This window comes from Schistocerca serialis, chromosome 1, assembly GCF_023864345.2.
Source record: "Schistocerca serialis cubense isolate TAMUIC-IGC-003099 chromosome 1, iqSchSeri2.2, whole genome shotgun sequence".
Lineage (NCBI taxonomy): Eukaryota > Metazoa > Arthropoda > Insecta > Orthoptera > Acrididae > Schistocerca > Schistocerca serialis.
Window position 1 is genome coordinate 568,116,907 of NC_064638.1, and position 26,564 is coordinate 568,143,470.

Below are 26,564 nucleotides of genomic sequence, written 5' to 3' on the forward strand. Positions count from 1 at the left end.
CTCAGACAAGAAATTAAAAATTCTAATCGCTCGGAACTCATGGCTGATTTTTATCTAGGGCTACATAAATTACTGTCAAACAATTCACGAGACGATAAATGGTTATTGTTCAAACTTGCTGTCAAGATCAGGGTTACAATTAAAGCTTTTAATTCTTCAGTGGAAGTTGTACTCTGAGTGTTCCTTGGATTTTGATGTTTTGATCTTTTCCTCATTACCTCGTCGTTCCTATGATTTACTATTAATTGTAACATGTCATCTGTGAAACATAAAGAAAATATTTCTAACGGCGTACCTGCATTTCTAGTGCCATTGACAGGGGACTGAATATGATGAATAATATTTCTATGAGTTATACGTGTTGGTTTTTTTTTTCCTAGCTGCAAATCACCAGCGATGTCCATATTCACCCTTCAGAGAGATCTCTCGAGGCCGAATGATGTAGTCCTTACCATTAAAAGATGAAGAAACACTTTTACCTGAACTATATATGACGGTAGTATCTGTTCCCGAAAGAACAGTTACCGTTGATGACCATGCAGCTTTACTAGAATGAAATGATAATTAAATGGACACCCTAGCTGCAAACCGGCGTTGATATACTTCATTGGGGACATGTTGAAAATGTGTGCCGCGACCGGGACTCGAATCCGCGATCTCCTGCTTACATGGCAGACGCTCTATCCATCTGAGCCACCGAGGGCACAGAGAATATTGCGCCTGGAGGGACTTACCCCTCGCACTACGAATGTAGTGGTGTGGACATGTTCGGAATGTGGGTCTCACGGGGAGCGTGCAAGGGATAAGTCCCTGCAGGCGCCAGCCGGCACGGTATCTCAGCGTGTTCGGTCAGAGGGTTAGTTGCCTTCTGTAATAAAAAAAAAAAACCTGAGATAATGGATCAAGTACGAACTGAAACGGGTGTCTTGCGACGTCCGCACCGAGCAGATACAACGAACGAAAACGAACAAAATGAGACTACAAAGAAGAAAAAAAAAAGATGGATAGTGTGTCTGCCATGTAAGCAGGAGATCCTGGGTTCGAGTCCCGGTCGGGGCACGCATTTTCAACATGTCCCCAGTGAACTTTATCAACGCCTGTTTGCAGCTAGGGTGTCCATTTAATTATCATTTCATTTTTACCTGAATTTGAAATGATGGGTGACAATGGTGACGAAGATGAAGAAACAATCCTGGGTCGCTTTCTCGATCGCAACAGAGCATCGCTACCTTTTTCGCCAGATTTTGGAGGGTGTGCACCAACGATTGTAATTTGGCCTTCTTCACGGATGGAAGTCAGAAGGTGCGAGATACGGGCTGTACACCTTGGAGTACCGCATCTGGTGGGCGACTGTGTCAGCAACACCTACAGAGACGTCCAGTTGAGCAGCGAAGCGTTTGATTGTCATCAGTCATTCACCTCGAATGAGTGTGTCCGCACGCTCCAACATTGCGCGGCCGGCCGGCACGCGTGAGATCGGACAGGTTTGCGTGACCTTATTCCGATGATGACAGCCGCCTCACCGAACGACTCAGGCCGCCGTAGACTTTCCGTAAGTGCCTATAAATATATACGATGCTCTGGTTTTCCGCAAAAAAGAAAAAAACCTTAATGACAGCTTTGTGCTCCTCCGTTAAAGATGGTATGTAGAAAGCTACGATATAGCGCGGCCGCCTATTGGAACTTCGTGAAACTGTAGGGACTGAAGCAGGAATATTACAGCATGTCTTACAAAGAAATCTGCATTTCTTCAAGCGAAATTGGCCGACAAAAAAAGTATTGCATTTCTTGTTGATCGCCCTCTCGTACTTCGTCTACTGGCTAGCGGTTTCTGTCCCAAGTACCATCAGGCCATCCCTGATGAAACTACTGTAACCCCTGCCCCCGTCTCTGAACAACGTATTCGCCCAGATGCAGTTCGTATTAGATGGCAAACTGAGAATTATCTTCTTGAACTGGTAGAGTCCGCTTGGCTAGATTTCCAAAAGGCTGTTGACATCGCGCTTCCTTGTCGACTAGCAACCAGGATACCACCATACGTGTCATCTTCACAGGTAAGTGAACAGCTCGATTAATTTTTGACTAATGAAGTTCGGTACGAATCTGAAAACAAAGGAAAATTTCGAGTGTGCCCCAAAGCAGCGCAATAGGGCGACTAAGATTTCTCACTATACATATTAGATTTATCTGATAGGACCAGCAGCACCATCAGATTGATCACTGGCAGGAAAATATCGTCTTCGATGATCATGAGGAAACGAAGAGAGACGTCTTCAAAATTCCCCACTAGACATAATGAAAGACAGCTCTCATTAAATGTAGCTAAATGGCAGATAGTGGCAAAAGTAAAGAGGTGTAATGTCCTTAGCACGCCACGACGTGTGAATGGCTACGGGTAATACTAAGAAATGATATAAAAAGGAACGATTACGTAAAATCCGTAGTAGGAACGGCGAATGTTAAATAACTCTTGATTCGGGAAAAGTGCAGTGTACCTTTAAAGAATATAGCTCAAAAATCTCCAGAGCTGGCATTTTTATGAAGCAGGTAAAGTGTACGAATTCAAACACGTGCTGCTAGGATCGTAAAAGGCCGGAGTAGCCCATGCGGAAGCGTAACAGATGTTCGAGGATCTTCAATGCAAATCGTAGGAAAAAAATACGAAATTGTTTTCACATAACGCTTATATATAAAGCTAGATAATGGGTATTCGTGAAATGCTTTGGGACAGTTCTGTTGTCACTATGGGCCTCATGTGAGCTAGACAAGACTTACAGCGCGCATGCGGGCTCATGTAGGCACTCACTCAATGCGTAAGCGGATATGTTAATATTGATACGAGGTAATCTCCATCAGGAATATTACAATGACTTGTGAGCAACATGCGCTGCCTGATCAACAAATGAAGCACTCAGAACGCGAGGAGGGAACGAAAGGAACTTCACGGGCTGAAAGAGTATGCGATGTTATTTCAGTGATTACAAAATCGAGTCAAATTTACAAAGAACTAGGCAGTTTCAGCATACTTATCCCCTCTTGCCTGGATGTGGTTGGGAAGCACGGCTTAAAGCCACTCTATCCTCTCCTGAGGCAAGCTGGTCCCCAAGTCAGCCGTCAGTCTCCTTTGGTGAAGCGGCAGCAGCACACCAGCAAGTCACTTATTTAGCTTTCCTCTTCGTTTCCGCAGTTTAAGTGTTAAGTTAGTAGCTGTAGGATGAATAAGTAGGCATACAGTGAGTTTTCTGGTGCGGAGTAGGTCATAGATAATGTTGATGAGTCATCGAATTCATCCATCTCCCCACCCCCACTGTCACAGTCCAGTTCAGATATATATAAATTGGCGGGAAATTCAAAGTACCAAGATGACGATCTAACATGGCGACCATAGCATACTGGCGCAGCTCTGTGACGTCACAGGTGATCTCTTTGGGTCAGGAGGGAAGTAACTTGCCTGCTAGAGAGCGTCCAGTCCTTCAGAGACCTGTAGGGCTATTTATTTATAGATGACTAGTTCTAAGTGTGGAATTCCATACTGCCTGTCCTAAGTCAAGCAACTTCCTTCTGACGTCACCGTTTAAACACTTGTCGCTCGAAGTTGCGAATGGCCAATACATGTCATACAGCATCATGTTATTTCAATTCAAAAATCGAGACAACACATTTCCCACAAGTCCATTGGTGCTATGTTTCAGCCTTCACCCCCCTCCCTCCCCCCAATCCCCCATCGCATCTTAAATTACAATTCAAGCAATTCTTTCTCCATACCCCACCGTAAGTTCAAAATTGTGAGAAAATACACTTCATGCAAGTTTAAAATGATGAGAAGTCTGTTGGATGTCAAAACTACACAGCACTCGTCCTAACTTTAAAACTGAGTCTCCCACTGACGCGGTCTGTGTGATTTTCACTTAGTGGGAACAAGATAAAAACAGCTGCGTATTTATTTAAACGAACACCACACACAGGGGTGAGTCTCTTTAGCCGGCCGTGCGCAGACACTCACTAACCATGACGTGATTGCGGCAGCCACGTGTTACCCGGTAAGCAGGGTGTGGGGCAGTTGGCACCGCGTCATACAGTTAGGAATGCGTGTAGACAGACGCTCGCCTACCTTCCGCTAGTACAGTGCGCCCCCAACATAATCGGCGCGCTATAGAAGACTACGTAGCTTCCACACGTCTTCCTAAGACTGCATGAATTTACGCTTAACTTATGCTAATTTTAGAACAGGACTGAGTGCTGTCGTGCTAAAGGAAAGCACTATAACAGTTACGATATTCCATAGATAGAGAAGTCTGTTGCTTCACGACTGTTATGAACCACAGACTACCAGCGCGATAGTCTTCAGTGCACCGCGCACCATTCTCTGCTCGCATTTACCAACAACAGTACCGTTACAATGTGTGCACAGTATCTCGGGTGTTTAGGGGCACGCAGTACATTTCAAAAGACGTCGTCACTTAGCTGGCGCTCACAGAGACATGGTCCTAAGGTTTTACGGTGCATGCCTAACATCAGTCTCAATAGGATTTCTGAATGGTGACAGGCAGCATACATACAGCAAGCTATTTATTGAATTCTCACTTCAATTTTATGGTAAATCAACAAATAATAAATCGAAATCAATGAAATTTCCTCCCAAAGAAATGTAGAGTCTCTTTCTAAGTGTTTTTAAAATGAATATTGCACGCACAACACTAAATTTTACTTTGAAAACAATGAATATCCATTGAATTAGCGAGTTAAGATGTACCCAGATTTTTTTCGGTCATTCAGGCAGAATGCATAATGTCCTCGAAAAGTTCGAGAATGGATATCAACGGAATGTATTTCTTGGAGATCAACACTGCTAGCACAACACGTGCAAATCAGTACATGCAGTTCTAACACGTGACAATACTGTCCATTGAATTATTACAATTGAAGACGAAGTAAATATTCCAGACTTCGAATCAAGAACAGCTGCCTACGTGAGTAACTTAGAAGTAGAAATTCTCGGAGCAGTGAAGCAACTTAAATCACTTAATAAAAGCAAGTCTTTCGGTCCAGATTGCCTACCAATTAGGTTCCTTTCAGAGTACTTCGATGCAACAGCTCGCTCGACGACAGATCCGTACCCAAAGACTGGAAAGTTCCGCAGGTCACACCAATATTCAGGAAGGGCAGTAGGCGTAATCCACTGAATTACAGGCCCATATCATTAACGTCGATATGCAGCAGGATTTTGGAACATAAATTGTGTTCGAACATTTTGAACTACATCGAAAATAACGATCTACTGACACGCAGTCACCACTGATTTAGAAAGTATCGTTCTTGAGAGAGACAATAGCTCTTTACTCACACTAAGAGTTGAGTGCTATTCATAAGGGATTTCAAATTGATTCCGTATTTCTAGATTTTCCAGAATACTTTTGATACCGTACCACACAATAGGCCTGTAGTGAAATCACATGATTATGGAATATCGTCTCCGTTATGCAACAGGATCCGTGATTTTCTGTCAAAGAGGTCACACTTCGTAGTAATTAATGGAAAGTCACAGAGTAAAACAGAAGCGATTTCTGGCATTCCCCATGGTAGTGTTATAGGCACTGTTCTGTTCCTTATCTATATAAACGATTTAGGAGACAGTCTGAGCAGCCGTCTTACGTTCTCTGCAGATGATGATGTCGTTTATCGTCTAGTGAACCCATCAGAAGATCAAAACAAATTGCAAAACGATTTATAAAATATATCTGTATGGTGCGAGAGTTGGCAATTGACCCAAAATAAGGGAAAGTGTGACGTCATCCACATGAGTGCTAAAAGGAATCTATTAAATTTCGGTTGCACGATAAATCAGACAATTCTAAAGGCCGTAAATTCAACTAAATACCTAGTAATTACAATTACGAACAACTTAAATTGGGAAGAACCCATAGAAAATGTTGTGGGCAAGGCAAACTGCGTTTGATTGTCAGAACACTTAGAAAATTTAACAGATCTACTAAAGAGACTGCCAACACTAAGCGTCTGCGTCCTCTTTTAGAATACTGCTGCGCGGTCTGGGATCGTTATCAGATAGGATTAACGGAGTACATTGAAAAAGTTCAGAGAAGAGCAGCATGTTTTCTACTATCGCGAAATAGGGGAGAGAGTGTCACGGAGATGACCTAGGATTTGGGGTGGACATCATTGAAACAAATAGGTTTTTCGTTGTGGCGGAATCTTCTCACGAACTTTCAATCACCAACTTTCTCCTCCGAATGTGAAAATATTTTGTTGACACCGACCTACGTAGGGAGAAACGATCATCATAATAAAATAAGGAAAATCAGAGTTCACACGGAAGGGTACAGGTGTTCGTTTTTACGCCAAGCACTTACGTATTATTTGCACAGTATCCGTGTAGATGTAGATGTAGATGTAGATGTAGATGTAGATGTAGATGTAGATGTAGATGTAGATGTAGATGTAGATGTAGATGTAGACGTAGACGGTAAGATGTTCCCATTTCTGCTACAGGTCCGAAACCACAACAACTAGGGAACTGAGAGTTTATAATAAAATAAAAAATATGTGAAAAAAGTTTGGCTATATGGAATTAATGAGATTAATTTTTCTGCACTCGGACAAGCACAATAAGCTGAGCTATGCCTGTAAATGGATTCATATTAGTTCATATTAGTTCTGCGTGAACGAAATATTCTTTTTATTGCCGTAGATTTGTGCTTACCAATTAATAATACTACGTCCGATCGCCGTATCTACCTGCAAAATCTTGACCGTGTCCATGTAGCGTAAATTGGATCTTCGTGAATACTCCGAAGTATGGCTTCAGTTGTTCTTATTTCAGTACTACTTGGAATAATGACTCATACACTCTTTCAGTTAGTAAATAATACTATATTCTTTCCTTCGATACACATAAAAAATACAGACTTTTCACTTACTCACACAACTAAAATAGCTACCTCTGATTACGCTCTAAAATAACATGCGTCTATCTTCGTTCATTAGCAGAGAGCGAGTCCTTCGTTTTACCGAGGAATAGGAAAAACATGTTGTTTAACATTTGAAAACCAAAAATACATGACGGTAGGCGCAGGCTCTACGCTTGGCTACCGCTTCACCTTTTCTCTTTGCCTTTATAGAAAACGAAAACATAAAAGCAAAAAAATGGAAAAGGTGCATCACAAATGCCCCCTACTGTATACTGTCGGAAATAAGTCTCTTTATTTAGGGAGACAGTATACAGTAGCCTTATTTACAGACTGCTACGGTCGCAGGTTCGAATCCTGCCTCGGGCATGGATGTGTGTGATGTCCTTAGGTTAGTTAGGTTTAAGTAGTTCTAAGTTCTAGGGGACTGATGACCACAGTAGTTGAGTCCCATAGTGCTCAGAGCCATTTGAACCTTATTTACATTGGGGCTCATAGTTTGGTCACGTAGTGCACGTCAATGGAGTTTTAATATCCTTATGCTACTACAGCGTGGCGCACATAAAACCGGCCCCTGCGCTGAAAGGAATATTAATGAAGAATATCTAAGTTATATCATCGCTTCCTTACAATTTTACTGTACAGTTTCATTATTAACCATGTAATTAACAATTTAAGTAACAGATTTACTTTTATTAGTTTAATAAGCATATTTTGGAAAGGAATTTAAAGTCTGTGTTCAAAATGTTCTCCGTCAACATCCAAGCAAAGTTGTGCACGTCGAAGCTTGTTAAGGAAAACACTTTTAGTACTCTTTGAGGAATGTTCGAAATTTCTTCACATATGTTGTTTTTTAATGTGTCAAGTGTTCTGGGATTGTTGCGGTTGACTCTAGCCTTTAGAAATCCCCAGAGGTAAAAGCCACATGGTGACAAGTCGCGAGAGCGGGGTGACCACAAGCCCTTGCTAATGGTCCTCTCTTCTGTAAAATCAGTATGTATACGATCTAAGGACAAATACGACGTGTGAGAAGTTGCCCCATCTTGCTGCAAATGTGCACAACATTTTTCGTTTGGAGTTAACAGAGCCGAAAATTCATAGTAGAGTTGCAAATAAACATGTTTGTTGACAGTTTCGTTGACGAACAATGGCCCGATAATTCTGTTACCAGATACAGCACACCATAGACCAATTTTTAAATCGTGTAACGGCTTTTGCAGTATGCCATGGCGATTCTCTGAAGCCCAGTTTCTTGTGTTTTGTGAATTAACGTAACCCGACATATGAAACAAAGCTTCATCCGTCGAAAAAAGGAGGAATGGATCAAGATGTCCCCCAGCGACATTTTCCAGCAACAAATTACAGTAATGTGTACGCTTACCCTCGTCTGCTTCTTTTATTTGCTGAACAACACTCACACGGTAAGGTTTTATTTTTAAGCCATGAAGGATACATTGACATGACCTGTGAGATATTCCACATTGCTGTGACAATCGTCGTCGTGACTTGTAGGGACTTCTTCCAATGTGTGCCGTCACGTTTGCCACAACTTACGGTGTACGTACAGTCGGTGCATTATTTCTCTTTGAATTAACAACACTGCCTGTCGAACGCCACTTTCTCACTAGAAACGTAGATTTTGCAGGAATATTACTTTCAGGAACTTTTCATGAAAAGTCTCACGAACAACTTTAATGGATCCAGAACGCACATATTCTTCAACGATGAACACACGTTCTTCAATGGTGTAATGCATGACAATGAAGTACACTGTTTATAACGACTACTTTCCGTATGAACTACTCACACGCTACAGTAGTGTGTGAGACACAGACATAAACGTAGACATCGACAATATTAAAGCTGACAAATAAATGTCCAATTCACATTTCATAAATGGGCTCCATATTAGGTACCTTCTTACACACTAATAAGTAAATTAGAAGGAATCTTGCATTTATTCTGAATGTTTGCATTTTCTTTTCTTGTCCTGCAGGACCAACGTCCTTGTGCATTTTTACCTTCACAACTACACATAGAAACTACGTTCCAGCAATACTCACTGCATGGAAAAAAGAGGATTTGCTGGGGTCTGCTTCAGAGATTCTAGGATTGCTACTTGTAGTGCGTCGTTAGTGTACTTATTCTATCGTTGGCCTTTGATAAATCTTCATACTATGTACAATATTGACAAGTGCTCATTTGTGAGCGAGTATGGGGAATATTTTATCCCTTGACAATCCTGACTTCATCACTACTTGTTAATCGTCGTAATATTTCACATTCATACACAAATATTTCAAACTGCATTTCCGCCTTATTGTTGCGACGACGTATACATGTTTACCTTCGTAACGTGTGACTGGTAATTTTACTGTATTTTTGTCATGTGTAATTCCACACGTAATTAATTCGCGCTAAAGAATAAGGTGCTTAAGCTAAATGTACTTATTTCGCTTCTGCGTGTGTCAAGAGCTCAGTGTAGAAAATATGGTTTCACAGCATTTTGTGTTCATCCCTCGTACGAATTGTACACCATATTTTCATTTAGGCTATATTCACCCTACCGTTGCTCAAGCTGTAACAGTCACTAAGGAAATATTTTTCATACCAAGTTGTTTTACTTTCTGATGTATGCGTAGAAAATAATTGTGCTGTGCTGTACGTAAAACGTACCGTGTAGCTTTGTTACTATTGACTTAACTGTTTCTTCTTTACTCTTCACTGTTTCTTCGAGATGTTTCGTTTTCACAATTACTTACCGTACATACATCATCATACTTCGCTAACCACACTCATACAATCATTCATTCTAAGACTTAAAACTATATAATCTATGTTAAAAAATATATCGGCTCAACCACTTGTTTATAGTGTAAAAGCCAGAATAGTGTAATAGCCAGAAACTTTCTGCTTTTAGATATTTGATAGATAGAGCCTTTAGAGTCCCTATGAATGAAGAAGACAGAATGACTGAGCTGAACATCGTGAAACAACTAGCCAGTGCTAACGGATATCACCAAAACGTTGTCAATAAATTAATACGACAGAAACAGCGCGCGAATGCTAGGAAGAATACCGCAAATAATATTACGAGAGTCACAATACCATACTTCGGTGATATTTCGCAAAAAGTGGCTAACATTTTCAAACCTTTTAAAGTTCATACCGCTTTTCAGACCAATAATACGCTGCGGTTTAAACTAAGAAATAATTTACAGCAGGAAAGCGATAAATATGAGAGAGCTGGGGTCTATAAAATTCAGTGTAACACGTGCAAGGCAAGCTATGTAGGCCAAACTAGTAGGTCCTTTAAACTACGTTACAAAGAACATAGCGATGCTTTCCGACTTAATAATTTCGAAAAGTCAGCTGTAGCCACGCATATTTGGGAAACGGGACACCCCATGTTGGGAACAGATCAGGATCTCGTTATTTTACATAGACAGGACAAAGGCAAAAAGCTGGATCTACTAGAACAGCTGGAAATTACGATACATAGCGTGGATAATCGGAACACACTGAATGAATAGCTAACTGGTGATACAAGTAACTTTTTCAAACATTTCACTGGTTTCTTTTAGTAACTACAATTTTAGCAATTGGCAACATACCATCATTTCATGAGGCCCTTGGAACATGTATACGTTATCTGTTTGTATAGACATCTCTGTGACTTCCTTGTTTACTTGCGCGTGAGCTCACTGGCGGTTCAGTGTCGTGTTTGGCTACGTGGTGTGTGGTATCAACGAAGACGCACGGGCGGTTTACGACGATAGAGGAGAGAGCCATGTGGTTAGATGTTGAACACCATAGGCGACACCATTTTAGAGTTTTTTATATTTTGACGACTATGTGGAGATGCACCTTGGAAGACACGGCTGCAACAAGGGAAGTAGCCACGATGTTTTAATTTTATTATCAATTTTATTGTCTCTGCTGCATGTTCCATTTTAGCGAATTTTAACAGGTTCTTTTACTTTTTATTATTCTCATGATGGACGCTTGACTTCCGAAACGCGTCAATCTTAGTGTTTTATACTATAAACAAGTGGTTGAGCCGATATATTTCTTAACATTGACAATCACAACCACGACCTCTCATCCAGTATGGATAAAAGCAAAGTATATAATCTTTTCTTCCTTACGTCGCCTTCTTGGCCTTTTCCTAGGTATCCCTGTAATATTAATCTTCATATTCATCGCCGTTTACCCATATAATAATTTATTAAAGATCTTCCACATAAATCTCCATTTATACCCATGTATTACCTTTGGGGTTCTCACACTAGCACCACCGCCCTATTTATTTCGTCCCACAAATATAAATACTCATTTTACTCTTATACACTTTCATTCTCTTCCTAGTTTCTCTCCATGTGTGATATGTCACCACAAGCGTAGATTAACTGATTAATACCTCCAGTTGAATCTAAAATCTTTCACACTCTGTTTCCTAATATTATCCAGCAGTGAAATCCATTTATTTCTCCATATTGCTTTTTAAACATACAGTACTTACCTCAGTTATATTGCGTAAGTTCATGTAATTACGCTGTGTGCGTACTGGTTGGTTTTCGTATTTACTTAGTTTATCTCCCGCCTCTTGTACGATTCATGTTCACAGTTTTATTTTGCTGCTTATGATTTTCCTATAAGGTACCGTGTAATTAATAGCAACTAATAAAAGTAAGTTCTGTAATAGCAAATTTATGGGTATGTATTCTCCGTGTACATCAAGCTCGCTACTTCTAATGTTGTCTGTAAAGAAGTGTAGTTCTGTAAGTGCACAAATGCTCCTCTCGCTAAATCTTGTACGATATGTTATTTTATAGTCTTAGTCACACGCGTTTTTCTATTTGTATATTCCATTCTACCTTTATCATCGTCGCTCACTTACGTACTGTGTGTAAGTCGCTTAGTTCTTACGTTCTGTGCTAATTGCGTCCTTTTAAGTGTACATGTTGTTACTTCTCTTTTAAACTTGTCTTACTCCTGTTGTATATAGTCGGATAGGTCATTTCCTGTTTATATTCTCTTCTGATTTGAATCCTTATACTTATTTCTAACTATGTACATTCAATAGCCTATTTTAAGTTCACAAGTGTAGCGTATTCTACGCTCCTTATAGTTTACTTGATCCTATGCGCTCCTTTTCGTAAAACTACGTACGTTTAACCTAATGATATACTCTTAAAATTAGTGCTTTTTACATTATCGTCTCCAACTTGGGAATAAATATCTCTGTACGTTTTGTTTGTATTACTTATTTACGTCATAGTAATCAGCTGATAGGTACTCCATTTCGTATTGCTACTGTTTTGGCTGCGCACCATGGATGCTGATTCGCTTAAATTCTAACATGGTTTCCGTCACGGTGCGTAGTGTTCTTTGCGCATCATAAAGGGGACACTGAAATCAACTTCGCATTTTGCATACTCTACCCCTACGATGAGCTGTTAGCCACTTCGCATATAGTTGTTAATGTACGCTCCGCTTTAAGCGCGGCTGCGCATCTCAGTACACTTCCCCGCTCATGACTCTAGCTTAAAGCTCGCGCGTTGTGAATTCCTTTCTTTTCCATCACTCTTATTCAAGTTTTTTCGCTTGATGTAGTATAACTACGTCATCTAATGGTTTTCACTCGTTCAGTATTGTGTATAGTTGTTTTAGTTCTTGTTGTGTATTCCGTGATCCCTTATGGAATATCTAAAGGTTTCCTTTGCTTCTATAGATATTTGAGTCTTAAGAAAGCACAATATCAAAATACAAGAAAAATTTCTATTCACTAGATTGCATCTCATTGCATCTCATTCTTTGCATGTTAGATAGTAGAACAACATTGAACATTCCTTTTTTGCTAGACAGGATAGTAGAAGAGGGAGAGGGTACCGGAAATATGAGTATTTGTACCCCCTAGCTGGAGAGGAACAGAGCACCAGTCGGTTTATTCGTCAAAGGGCGACAAACCTCCTACCTTCAGAACACCTCCATACCAAATATACAGTAAAATAATAATAAACGGTTCACTATAAGTTTGTCTATCAACAAGAAAATACACTGCAAAATTACACCACACATACTAATGGGTTTGCTGACCTATAATTTTATAACTTTAGATTTACTCCCCATCGCCGTTACGATCTTAAGTTCTCTATGGGTAGCGTGGGTACATTCACTTCCCTCGCTATCTCCTTAAACATGCTGGTTGACATCAGGCTTGTTGACGCGCCAATATCCAAAACAACTGGTACATCTATGTTTCCCACCTTTATTGTTGCTTGAATAATTTCACTTACCTTGCGTGTTGTTTCTTTCTCTTCAGTGAACAAATCTTCTTTCATTTCTGCTTCCCTATCATACCTCGAAAATAGATTACGGATATGCTGTATGTGTAAGTTTGGTTCACGTCTACTTCCTATTTTCTATTGCTGTTCATGTTAGTGTTTATGTCGCTAACATTATTACTGTGGCCCACTTACAGTTCATTACCTTCTTCCTCTAGTTATGCTCGATTATTATCTCCTGGGGGCGGTAAAGGTATTGTTTCATTTTCTACCGCCACTTCTACTATGTTCACCGTATGTTCGCGTGCTCGCCAGTTCGTGTCCCGGTTGTTTCGGTTTGACTGTACGGGCTGCCGGTTCTCTCTCGGATCCCCGTGTTCCACATTCCGATCCTGGTTATTTGCATTTACTTGTAGCCTAGTATCAAAGTTTTCTGAATTTCTCATATCCCGTCCATTGCCGTACCTATGAGGCTGATATTTATTTTCGTGCCTTCGGTCACCCTGTGGCTGATAGGTAAACAAATTGTACAGATTTCCGTTGTGGCGCGGTGGTACATAAGGATGCCATTCATTGATTACGCACTCGACCACTATAGTTTCCAAAGCCATTGCCGTTACCGTAGTTGTTCTTCCCATCTGGGTTGTGTTTATTACCGTTACGATAACTAGGCATGGCTTGCCCATCTTCATGAAGTAGATCTATTGAGTTGAGCACTGAGAGAAAATACTCGAGATCATATTCGGGAATGGTTATTAATTTTTCCCTAACATTTGCAGGCAACTTGTTCTTTAAGATTTTCAATACATCGACATGAGATATCGGATTATTCCAGTAGCAGTTCTTGTTTAGCTATGTTTCAAAATAGTTTCTTAGCCCTCCGAATTTTGGATGATATGATACTGGGTTAAATACCTCCCGTCTTAATCTCTTTTGGATAGCCGTTCACCGGTTGTTGCTGTTGTTGTGGTCTTCAGTCCTAAGACTGGTGTGATGCAGTTCTCCATGCTACTCTATCCCGTGCAAGCTTCATCTCCCAGTACCTACTGCAACCTACATCCTTCTGAATCTGCTTAGTGTATTCATCTCTTGGTCTCCCTCTACGATTTTTACCCTCCACGCTGCCCTCCAATACTAAATTGGTGATCCCTTGATGCCTCAGAACATGTCCTACCAACCGGTCCCTTCTTCTTGTGAAGTTGTGCCACAAACTCCTCTTCTCCCCAATTCTGTTCAATACCTCCTAATTAGTTATGTGATCTACCCATCTAATCTTCAGCATTCTTCTCTAGCACCACATTTCGAAAGCTTCTATTCTCTTCTTGTCATAACTATTTATCGTCTACGCTTCACTTCCACACACGGCTACACTCCATACAAATACTTTCAGAAACGATTTCCTGACACTTAAATCAATTCTCGATGTTAACAAATTTCTTTTCGTCAGAAAGGCTTTCCTTGCCATTGCCAATCTACATTTTATATCCTCTCTACTTCAACCATCATTAGTTATTTTGCTCCCCAAATAGCAAAACTCATTTACTACTTTAAGTGTCTCATTTCCTAATCTAATTCCCTCACCATCACCGCACTTAGACTACATTCCATTATCCTCGTTTTGCTTTTGTTCGTGTTCATCTTATATCCTCCTTTCAAGACACTGTCCATTCCGTTCAACTGCTCTTCCAAGTCCTTTGCTGTGTCTGCCAGAATTACAATGTCATCGGCGAAAAATACCCACTCCGAATTTTTCTTTTATTTATCTAAAAACGCATTCTCAAACTGACACATGTCTCGCAGAGTTCAGACATCTCTGTAGGCTACAAAAGAGTCACCTTCTGTGTGTCCTACCACATATTTGATCTTTTGAGCTTCTGTCCAAGTTCTAGGCAGTACATTCCTAAAGGTTCGGACAAACACTGCTGGCTGCGTTCGCAAAAATACAGGAAACTGTGGATATTTTATTAAGGTCTCGTCCATTAACAACGCTGTCTATGAGGACGGAACAGCATTTACATGCGGTGTTGACATACCTGTTTCACAAAAGTTTTGCCCGTTGCTCGCGTCGTGCGTCGGCATGCGGTCGCGCGGCGTGTGTTGGGCATTGTTGTCCGCGCCACTGATTTCTCTCACCGGCGGACAGCTGTTAATAGCTCCGCTTACCGCCCCCGACGATGATATTACCGTAGTTTGTTTGTTAGCTATTTGGTCCATTAACCTTTGTTCTACCTGTTTGATATCATATTCTGCACTTTTTAAAATTTGTGCTTCCTTGTCCCTCATTACTTCCTTTACCGCTTCCACTTAATTACGCTGTTCGCGTATCCATTTTTCCGCGAACGTTGTGTTTTCATCTTTCATATTACCCTTTACTGTTGTGTAAAGTTGCACAATGTCTGAGTTGATTCTCTTACGTTCTAACTTAAGTAAACCTATCTCCATTGTGATTTTCTCTACATTTTCTGGTAAGTCGTCACAGAAAGAATGCAGCTTCGCTACTTCTAATTGTACATAACCTATGTTAACCTGCGTATTCTTTTGCATTACCTGTAAATTATCTTGAGTTTCTCTGATTCCGGATAGCTCATGTCCATACGTGCGTTTGAGTGTTTCAAATTTTTCTTCCACTGTACCTTTTAATTTCTCACTCATATTGTGAACTAAAGTTTGTACTTTTTCGTTAATTTTCGTATCCACTTCCGTGGAGATTTGCGAAGTCTGCTGTGTGAACTTCGTATCCCAGATTATTGAGTTCTGTCCGCAAGTTTTTTACCTCGTCTGAAATGTATGTCATGTTTGTATTTACCTTCCAGATCTCGGACTTTACTGTGGTCATTTCTGCTTTCATATTATGTCTGTTTGTATTGTTTCTAAACTCGTCATTTTTGAATTTACTGTGTTCATGTCTGCTTTCATATTATTCATGTCTGTTTGTATTGCGTCTAAACTCGACATCTTTGAATTTCTGTTAAGGTTCGAAGTAAGGCTTGCGTATCTTCCCTAGTAACTTCTGGCCAGCGCCTGTCAGCATCTGCGTCTGTACTATGCGTACTTCTTTCATTTAAAATATTCCTTTGCCTTGAGGTGTCATTAATTTCGTCTACTGTAATCCCGCATTACTTGTAATGAAATGTCCCTTATTCACGGGCGTCTAATGCAATAATGGCATGTCGCGCCCAGCATCCTAATAATCATAGCCTGACAGTTCCAAACCACTCAGTGTTGCGTTTTTCAGATGCTAGGCTCCTACATTGGCATTTTGATTTTGGAATGACGTTTCCTTATTTTCTCCATCCATTATAGAAATCCTTACTCCCCTGCAGTTACCAAAATTAATATTTTCTCTGTTTGGATTTTACTTCTGCGCCATTTCTCGCGCGACATAATGCATATACAGCTACATGTAATTGTAATGTCAATTGTTGTTCACTCAATATGCTTTTCGTACTGATAAAGAAATGTCATTCCCTATACTTGATAGCAATTGCGTTAACTTCTGAAGCTTTAGGTTCTGGATTTTAGGAAATAGGTGCTTGGATTTTCTAATAGGTCTCCTACGAACGCATTTTCTACATGCATTGCGCGACCCTACCTTATTCTGGTCTTTCTCTTGTGCTTCGCTGTCCACTCTTGGTATTGTTGTCTTCTTCCTAATGATTTATTTATTATATCTATTTCTTTCAGTTAGTATTTTTCCAGTGTTACATCATCGTCTCCGTCATGTCATCAGCGTACAGGGAACATAAAGAAATTATTAGCATAATGTATATTCATTGTCTTCACAATACTAGTAGTCACAGTTTTGTCCACTACGTATCGTGCCTGTCACTTGTCGCCAATTTATAATAATATAAAATAATGTAAAAAAAAAGTTTGGCTATGTGGAATTAATGAGATTAATTTTTCGGCACTCAGACGAGCACAATAAGCTGAGCTATGCCTGTAAATGGATTCATATTAGTTCTGCATGAACGAAATATTCTTTTTATTGCCGTAGATTTCTGCTTACTGACGTCCGATCGCCGTATCCACCTACAAAATCTTGACGTGGCCATGTTGCGTTAATTGGATCTTCGTGAATACTCCGAAGATCACAGGTGGGCTTCTGTTCGTCTTATTTCAGTACTACTTGGAATAATTACTCATACAATCTTTCAGTTAGTAGATAATACTATATTCTTTTCTTCGATGCACATAAAAAATACAGACTTTTCATTTATTCACATAACTAAAATGGCTACCTCTGATTACATCTATATCTACGTGATTACTCTGCTATTCACAATAAAGTGCCTGGCAGAGGGTTCAATGAACCACCTTCAAGCTGTCTCTGTACCGTTCCACTCTCGAACGGCGCGCGGGAACAACAAGCAATTAAATTTTTCTGTGCGAGCCCTGATTTCTCTTATTTTATGGTGATGATCATTTCTCCCTATGTCGGTGGGTGCCAACAGAATGTTTTCGCAATCGGAGGAGAAAACTGGTGATTGAAATTTCATGAGGAGATCCCGTCGAAACGAAAAAAGCCTTTGTTTTAATGATTGCCACTCCACTTCACGTATCATGTATGTGACACTATCTCCCCTACTTCTCGATAATACAAAACCAGCTGCTCTTCTTTGTACTTTTTCGATGTAATCCGTCAGTTCCATCTAATGCGGATCCCACACAGCACAGCAGTACTCCAGAATAGGGCGGACAAGCGTGGTGTAAGCAGTCTCTTTAGTAGGCCTGTTGCACCTTCTAAGTGTTCTGCCAATGAATCGCAGCTTTTGGTTGGCTCTAACCACAACATTATCTATGTGAGCGTTCCAATCTAGGGTATTTGTAATTGTAATCACTAAGCATTTAGTTGAATTTACAGCCTTCAGATTTGTGTGACTTATCACGTAATCGAAATTTAGCAGATTTCTTTTAGTACTCATGTGAAATACTTGACACTTTCCTTTATTCAGGGTCAATTGCCACTTTTCGCACCATACAGATATCTTATCTCAATCATTTTGCAATTCGTTTTGGTCATCTGATGACTTTACAAGACGGTAAATGACAGCATCATGTGCAAACAATCTAAGACGGCTATTGAGATTGTCACTTATGTCGTTAATATGGAACAGGAACAATAGAGGGCCTACAACACTTCCTTCGGGAACGCCGGTATTATTTCTGTTTTACTCGATAACTTTCCATCTATTACTACGAACTGTCACCTTTCTGACAGGAAACCACTAATCCAGTCGCACAATTGAGGCGATATTCCATAGGCACGCATTTCGGTTAGAAGACGATTGTGAGGAACGGCGCCGAAAGCCTTCTGGAAATCTAAAAATATGGAATCAATTTGACATCCCCTGTCGATAGCACTCATTACTTCATGAGTGTTGTTGAGTTGAGCCTAATTGTGTTTCGCAAGAACGATATTTTCTGAATCCGTCCTGACTACGTGTCAATAAATAATGTTCGAATACAGTATATGTTCCAAAACCCTAATGCAAATCGACGTTAGTTATATGGACCTGTAATTCAGCGGATTACTCCTACTTCCCTTTTTGGGTATTGATGTGACTTGAGCAATTTCCCAGTCTTTAGGTACGGATATTTCTGTGAGCCAGCGGTTGTACATAACTGCTAAATATGGGGCTATTGTATCAGCATACTCTGAGAGGAGCCTGACTGGTATACAATCTGGACCGGAAACCTTGCTTTTATTAAGTGATTTAAGCTGCTTCGCGACACCGAGGCTATCTATTTCTATGTTTCTCATCTTGGCAGTTGTTCTTGATTGGAATTCGGGAATATTTACTTAGTCTTCTTGCGTGAAGGAGTTTCGGAAAATCGTGTTTAATAACTCAGCTTTAGTGACACTGTCGTCAGTAACTTCACCTTTATCACGCAGTGAAGGTATTGATTACGTCTTGTCATTGGTGTGCTTTATGTATGACCAGAATTTCTTTGGGTTTTCTGCCAGATTTAGAGACAGAGTTTAGTTGTGGAAATTGTTGAAAGCATCTCGCATTGAAGTACGCGCTATGTTTCGAACTTCTGCAAAACTTTACTAGTCTTGGGAATTTTGCATTCTTTTAAATGTGCCATGCTTTATTCGCTGCTTCTGCAGCAGCGATCTGACTCGTTTTGTGTATGATGAGTGGTCAGTACCATCACTTACTAATTTATGTGGTACATATCTCTCAATCGCTGTCGATACTTTCCCCTTTGAAATCATTCCACAACTTTTCTACACTTACATGATCAGATTGGAAGGAGTGCAGACTGTCTCTTAAAACGGTGTTAAGAGCATTTTTATAAGCTTTTTTTAAATAGATACACTTTGCGTTGCTTTTTGATGGTTATAGGAGTTAGGGTATTCAGCCTAGCAGCTACTGCCTTGTGGTCGCTATCCCTGTATTCGTCACGATACTCGCTATTTGTCCAGGATTATTTGTTGCTAAGAGGTCAAGTATGCTTCCGCAACAGTTACGCTTCGAGTGGGCTCATTAACTGATTGTTCAAAATAATTTTCTGAGAAAGCATTCAGTACAATTTCGGATGACTTTTTATGCCTGCCGCCGACTTTAAACGTATAATTTTTCCAGCATATCGAGGATAGATTAGCCACCACCGACTATAATTTTATGAGTGAGGTATCTATTTGAAATGAGACTCAAATTTTCTTTGAAACGACCCAAGTAATAGTTCAGTCCGATTGTCAAGTATAACTTCTACCCATACTATTTCGCAAGAATTATCTACTTCAATTTCACTAAAAGGCAATCTACTTCTGACAGCAATAAATACTCCACTGCCAATTGTATTTAATCTATCCTTTCTGAACACTGTTAAATCATTTGAAAAAATTTGTACAGAACTTATTTTCGGCTTTAGCCAGCTTTCTGTACCTATAACTATTTGAGCTTCACTGCTTTCTATTAGGGCTTGGAGCTGTGGTTCTTTCGCAACACAGCTACGACAATTTACAACTACAGCACCGATCGTTTCTACAACTAACTTACTGTGTTTTACCTGCCTCCTTTTAGATGGACGCCCTTTTTGTGGTTCCCTGAGGTCATCTAACCTAAAAAACCGCCCAGTCCCTTCCACACGGCCCCCGCTACCCGTGTAGCCGCTTCCTGTGTGTAGTGGACTCCTGACCTATTAAACGGAACCCGGAAACCCACCACACGATGGCACAAGTCAAGGAATCTGCAGCCTACGCGGTCACAGAACCGCCTGAGCCACTGATTTAGACCTTCCACTCGGCTCTGCACCAAAGGACCAAAGTCGGTTCTATCTTCGATGCTGCAGATGGTGAGCTCCGCCTTAATCTCACAAGCAAGATTGGCGGTCTTTACCATTTCCGCTAGCTACCCAAAACCAGAGAGAATCTCCGCCGATCCAAAGCGACATACGTAATTGGTTCCGACATGAGCCACCACCTGCAGTTGGCTGCAGCCTGTACTCTTCATGGCATTCGGAAGCAGCTTTTCCACACCCGGAAAGACTCCCTCTGGTACGCACATGCAGTGCACACTGGCTTCCTTCCCTCCTTGGCAGCCATGTTCCTAAGGGGCCCCTCTAGGTGCGTAATGTTGGAGCTCCCAACTACCAGCAAACCCATCCTCTGTGAATCCCCAGACCTTGTGAGCCGAGAAGCTTCCTCTGGAACAGCGTGGACTACTGCATCTGGCTCAGAGACATCGTCAGTCACAGATAACGCCCGAAACCCGTTCGTCAAACCAACCGGGGAGGCCCTACGATCGGCCTCTCGGAAAGTTTTTCGCTGCCTTTCAGACTATGGAATGACCTCCCACTCGACCATGGGTGAGGGGTCAACCTCATTGCAGGCAGTACCCGGGACGGCCACAGCAGCGGACTGAATGGGGGACACGCTGGACGTACTCGACGTCTCTCGCATCCCCGCGTCCGACCGCCCACAGTGATGCCTCTTGTCAGCAGCCTCAAGCTGTGTGACGGAAGCCAACGCAGCTTGGAGCTGTGAGCAAAGGGTCGTCAACTCAGCTCGCATCTGTACACAGCAATCACAATTCCTATTTATTACTGCAGTCGCTCCCGTTTGAAGCTCGTAAAAATATACAACAAGCGAATGGTGTACTCGGCTTATTAGCAGCAGGAATTCGCTGTGCTCTCTCACTAACCGTCTAAACGACACTGGACTACACTAAACAAAACAAACAAAAGCCTATACGATAGGAGTGTTGATATAAGGGTCGATAGCAACAGCGGTACGGTACGCTACACTGCTATTAAAATAAAAGCTTGTGCCCAATAAGCACTCGAACACGCAAGAAATTACAAAAATAATCTAATAACTACACAGGTATCTGTAAATAAATAAGTCGCTCCTGTCCGCCGCTCGTGGTCTCGCGGTAGCGTTCTCGCTTCCCGAGCGCGGGGTCCCGGGTTCGATTCCCGGCGGGGTCAGGGATTTTCACCTGCCTCGAGATGACTGGGTGTTTGTGTTGTCCTCATCATTTTATCATCATCCAGGAAAGTGGCGAAATTGGACTGAGCAAAGATTGGATAATTGTACGGGCGCTGATAACCACGCCGTTGAGCGCCCCACAACCCCAACATCATCATCATCATCATCACCACCATCATCAAGTCGCTCCTGTTGGAAGCTCGTAAAAATATACAACAAACGAACGGTGTACTCGCCTTATTAGAAGCAGGAACACAAAGTGCTCTCTCACTGACAGGCTATCTGACACTATACGCTCCAAAATAACATGTGTCTACCTTCGTTCATAAACAGAGAGCGAGTCCTTCCTCTTACCGAGGAACAGGAAAAACATCTTACGTTTTTTAACATTTTAAAATCAAAAATACATGACGGTAGGCGCAGGCAGGGCTACCGCTTCGCCTTTTCTCTTTGTCTTTAAAGAAAGCCAAAACATAAAAAAATGCTAAAGGTACATCACAAGTTCCACACAAACGTTTGACGAATACTGGTGCTAGTGATATAACTCAGTATGTTGTAGGGTAGTATAGGGCGGGAACGTCTATTCAGCCAAACAAACACGACATGTCGAGTTGCGTCGACTGCCGCAAAGTCCAGCATCATAGCTGCGGGTGTTTCGTCATGTGTACAGTAAGGCAGGAATTTGTTTATGTATTTAAACAATAGTAGGAGACGTCAGCAGACTACTTCCACCGATGTGCAGGCGCGAGACCTGTCGCGATCGCGTGCCGAACGCTTGCAGCCCCTCCACTAGTGCACGAGACGCCGGCAGACATTGTTCAGTGCATTTGCATCATCCAGAGAATGAAACGGGCGCCGTAGTCACATTACAATGCAGTGATTATCGTTCTGCAAATACTGTAGGGTAGATAACTGATATGGCCCTACAGTGTCTTTGATTTGTCATGTACTCTAGAATTCATCGTACTAGTGTCCTCTGTCATTTTTCCTTTACAGTATGTGCCAGAATCCTTCTAGCAAATCTAACAATAAGTTTCCATTCACTTCACCTGTAATTTACATCAAACAACTAGTTAAGTTAGCCGCTATAAGCTGTAACAAAGGAGTTGTAAAAGCATAGCAATTAAAGTTAATTCCTTGACAGAAAAAGATGTGTGCAGGGCAGCAGCGTTTGACATCTGAACTTTAACAGTATGCTATACTAACGTTGTGAACAAGATCGGATCAGGACTCTAATCACCACAGTATCTCCCTCTGCCCCCCCCCAACTCAGCCCCCCCCAACTCAGCCCCCCCCAACTCAGCCCCCCCAAAACTCAGCCCCCCCAAAACTCAGCCCCCCCAAAACTCAGCCCCCCCAAAACTCAGCCCCCCCAAAACTCAGCCCCCCCAAAACTCAGCCCCCCCAAAACTCAGCCCCCCCAAAACTCAGCCCCCCCAAAACTCAGCCCCCCCAAAACTCAGCCCCCCCAAAACTCAGCCCCCCCAAAACTCAGCCCCCCCAAAACTCAGCCCCCCCCAAAACTCAGCCCCCCCCAAAACTCAGCCCCCCCCAAAACTCAGCCCCCCCCAACTCAGCCCCCCCCAACTCAGCCCCCCCCAACTCAGCCCCCCCCAACTCAGCCCCCCCCCAACTCAGCCCCCCCCAACTCAGCCCCCCCCAACTCAGCCCCCCCCAACTCAGCCCCCCCCAACTCAGCCCCCCCCAACTCAGCCCCCCCCAACTCAGCCCCCCCCAACTCAGCCCCCCCCAACTCAGCCCCCCCCAACTCAGCCCCCCCCCCAACTCTGCCCCCCCCCCAACTCTGCCCCCCCCAACTCTGCCCCCCCCAACTCTGCCCCCCCCAACTCTGCCCCCCCCTAACTCTGCCCCCCCCCCAACACTGCCCCCCCCCCAACTCTGCCCCCCCCCCAACTCTGCCCCCCCCCAACTCTGCCCCCCCCCCAACTCTGCCCCCCCCCAACTCTGCCCCCCCCAACTCTGCCCCCCCCAACTCTGCCCCCCCCAACTCTGCCCCCCCCAACTCTGCCCCCCCCAACTCTGCCCCCCCCAACTCTGCCCCCCCTCCCAACTCTGCCCCCCCAACTCTGCCCCCCCCAACTCTGCCCCCCCCCCCAACTCTGCCCCCCCCCAACTCTGCCCCCCCCAACTCTGCCCCCCCCAACTCTGCCCCCCCCAACTCTGCCCCCCCCAACTCTGCCCCCCCCAACTCTGCCCCCCCCAACTCTGCCCCCCCCCCAACTCTGCCCCCCCAACTCTGCCCCCCCCAACTCTGCCCCCCCCAACTCTGCCCCCCCCCCTCGCACTGCCCCCCCCCTCGCACTGCCCCCCCCTCGCACTGCCCCCCCATCGCACTGCCCCCCCATCGCACTGCCCCCCCATCGCACTGCCCCCCCATCGCACTGCCCCCCCATCGCACTGCCCCCCCCATCGCACTGCCCCCCCCCCCATCGCACTGCCCCCCCCATCGCACTGCCCCCCCCCATCGCACTGCCCCCCCATCGCACTGCCCCCCCATCGCACTGCCCCCCCCATCGCACTGCCCCCCCCATCGCACTGCCCCCCCTCGCACTGCCCCCCCCTCGCACTGCCCCCCCCCATCGCACTGCCCCCCCCCATCGCACTGCCCCCCCCCTCGCACTGCCCCCCCCCTCGCACTGCCCCCCCCCTCGCACTGCCCCCCCTCGCAAAAGACCCCACCCTCTCAAAAGCCCCCCCCCCGCCCCATCGCATTGTCCCCCCTCCATGTCACTCTGTCCCCCCCACCTCACTCTGCCCCCACACTCCAGCCCCCTCCACACTCCAGCCCCCCCACTCTCTTTCTCTCTGTCTGCCCCCCTATCTGTCTGCCCCCCTCCTTCTCTCTGTCTGCCCCCCCTCTCTGTCTGCCCTCCTCCTTCTCTCTGTCTGCCCCCCCCCTCTGTCCGCCCCCCCCCCTTCTCTCTGTCTGCCGCTCCCCCCTTCACACTGTAGCCTAGAGCTTACAGAATGTTTGTTTTACGTTGTACGCAGGACATCCAACATATGCAGCAGATGGCTTATGGTACTGTCTTCTGGTTGCGAACATGCATTCCGCTCTAAGCAAATTCGAAGAAGGGATGCAAATGAAGATGCGGAGGCACCCACTGCAACGGCGTTCTGGCCCTATTTTGGCGGGATGTCTTGAAGAATAGAAAGAATCCTTAAAATGTACATCAAATGTGTTTTTCGGCCACCAGCAAAATTGAGGAACTTCTTGTGCTCGGTCAAAGACGACCTTGGCCTTAGGAAACGTGCCCCATGCCAATGTGGAAGGTCTTATATTGAGTGGACATGCGGAACCGTGCAAGAACGTTGCATCGAACACCATCGTCATACACCCCCCGGGGCAACCTGATGAATCAGCAGTAACAGAGCATTGCTTAGCCACAGGGAATCGTACGTTTTACGAAAAGGCTGAAATTGTATCCCCTGCGTCATCTTTCTGGGACTTTGTTGTTAAGGAGGCCGTACATATCCGTACGGCGGACAATCTTATCAACAGGGACGTAGGTTTTGAACTAAGCGCCACCTGGAATCCAGCACTGGCTGCCGTTGCATTAAAATGGGGAAAACAAGAACTCCCTACTTGTCACGCGACGCAACGCACTGCTGAGATTCAATTCAGATGTTAACCACAGGAACGTCCGGCACCGCAGTCATTAAAGGCCGTTCTGAGACTCTCAGCAGGGGTCACTAGGAGTGCCGCTTCTCTCCAACCGTCAGCGTCTTCCCGCGCACGCGTATTCCCTGCTCCCGGCCTGATACATTTCTACGCCGCCGAGCGATTATCACCAGTCGCTCCCTGCAGCAGTGACAGCAGCAGGTAGCATCACCTGAAGATGCCGAGCAGTTGCATCGAAGAAATACTGTGCGATTTACACAATACGATCCAGTGGCAAAGCTGAGAAGTGCATTTGCCACAGATCAGTCGGGAAAGCATGAAAAGTAGCATGCTGATGATGATTTAACGCCATCCAACAGTTATTGGGTTCGTATGTCACAGTAAAATCAGTAGAGCAGTACTGCAATGGTGTATCTACCGCCTTCTGAGTCTTGTGGATGAATTCCACACAATCAATGTTTGTTTATGGAATACAAGTTGATATAGTAATATCGGCTGTAGTAGTAGTAGTAGTAATAGTAGTAGTAGTAGTTCAAACAGTGGGTCTCATGTCGATTCAGATGGCAATAGGTTCCTTCACCAGAAATATTAACTACAGTAAAAATACATAGCAGTGAGGATCTGCAGCAAGCATATGTCAAGTTCATATTCATAGTAATAAGCATCTGTAGCTTAGAGAAACCACTGAAAGATTTGAAAACAAATCACCAGGTGCGGATGGAAACCCAATTAGGATTCACGAAGAGTACACTACGGCACTGGCGCCTTACCTATCTTGCATTTATCGTGAATATCTCGCGCAGCATAAAGTTCCAAGCGACTGGAGAAACGTGCTGGTGACTCCTGTATATAGGGAGGGTGAAAGAACGGACTCGTAAAATTACAGTCCACTATCCCCAACTTCGGTTTGCTGCAGAATCCTTGAACATATTCTCAATTCGGATATAATACTTTCTTTATACTGAGAGCCATGAATCAGCAAGGTTTTAGAAAGTAACGATCGTGCGAAACTGAGGTTGCCCTATTCTCACACGATATATTGCGAACTACGGATGTGGGTCAACAGGCTGGGTCCATATTTCCAGATTTCCGGAAAGCATTTGACACGGTGCCCCATTACAGGCTTTTAACGAAGGTACGAACGTATGGACTAAGTTTACAGGTACGTGAGTGGCTCGAAGGCTTCTTAAGTAACAGAACCCAATATGTTGTGCTCGATGGTGAGTGTTCATCAGGGGCTATGGTGTCGTCAGGAGGGCCCCAGAGGAATG